The following is a 1,547-nucleotide window of genomic DNA, read 5'->3' on the forward strand; positions in this document are numbered from 1 at the left end:
TTCATCACCTGCATTTTCTTCCTGATTTCAACATGCAATGCACAACTCCAGGAAATGGGGACCTGGCCCTAGGCACAGAGGAATCCTGACAATTTCACCTGAGACCCTGCATGGTCACCACTAGGGGCAGAATGTGTTGCACCCGGGAAGCTCCTTCAAGGCATCCATTTCTTAAGAGCACAAAGAATCTATTAATGTACGAGGTAAGTTTTTCAGTCCATTTTCTCCCCTTACCTTTTTGTCAGACATGGTACAGTATCATTAATCCCAGGGCATCTGCATGCTTGTAGGTAGCAGCTAGCTCCAGAGGCTCTTCCCCCATGACTCAGCTGTTTTCTGCAAAAGCCATGTATCCTGCATTATGGCCACCAGAGGAAGCAGGCTTCTACTTTGATAAGTTTCTGGCAAACCTCTGTCCTGAGAGAGACTGCCTGTGTTAGGTCGCGGAACGATACCAAAAATATGACCTAAAATAAAATGTTATAAAATTGATTAGATGTGTGTCTAGTGAAGATAAAATGTATATTGGTAGTAGCTGTAGCAAACGCATTCTTTTTCATCTCTTGTGACATCAGTAGGAATTATCCTCAGAGTTAGTCAGCAAACAAGGAATGCACATATCTAAGCAGTTTGAGGTAGTTCCTCCTGGAAACCGGCTTACCGACCAAGCCCATCAGAAAAACAAAAAGGTTCTGTTTTATGCAGCCTGTAAAGATCTTTTGTTACAGCACAAGCTTAAATCCAGTGCCCCTAAAGCAGGCAGGATGGACTAGGGGAGCTCACCGGTCCTGTGGGTGGGCATACAACTGCAAATGAATTTACTGTCCCTGCCTTTTCTCTCTGCCTGATAAATTTCTCAAGCTAATTTTCTCCTTACTTTTGTTTGTTTGTTTTTGTGTTTTGGCAAACACGGGGCAATATCTTTGATTCTAGATTCTCTGTCGTCCTAGTGAAGCAACTAGCTGCGGACGCTCTTTCCCAGGAGGCAGTGCTTTGTCGCGCAAGCGAAGGAAGCCGCATTATGGCTGCCGCTGCAAGCAAGCAAGCTCCGCATTAGGTAAGCTCCTGGCGAACCTCACTCCTAAGACCTCCTGGGTCAGCCAGAATCTTGAATTTTGGGGTGCTCACAGACGTTTAGGATTTGGACAGCTTGCCTAGATTTTCTCAGTGAGTGGCGTTTCACTTTAAATTAAGAGACTAGTAATCCGCATCAACCCCTCCCCCATCCGACACAGGACCTGGTTTGAGGGACAGAGACTTACCGAAATTTTTGGAAACTTGGAAGGTTCTCACACACTCCGTTCCCTGGGACTCAGTTCATAGAGTTGTTTGTGGTGAGCGAATGCTAAACTTGCTGAGGCGTGAATCTGTCTGTTTCCCAGGTTCCTGAAACTTCGACTTAAGATTTTTAAATTGATTAGATGTGAGCCTACAGTAGATAAAATTGCCAGTGGGTTTCCCTGCTGCAAATGCTCATCAGGCTTTTCTCTCTTATCCTTCATCTGTTGTTCATTCGGTAGAAATTAGCTCCAGAGAACCTCAGTAGC

Source organism: Arvicola amphibius, chromosome X (genome assembly GCF_903992535.2).
Source record: "Arvicola amphibius chromosome X, mArvAmp1.2, whole genome shotgun sequence".
Lineage (NCBI taxonomy): Eukaryota > Metazoa > Chordata > Mammalia > Rodentia > Cricetidae > Arvicola > Arvicola amphibius.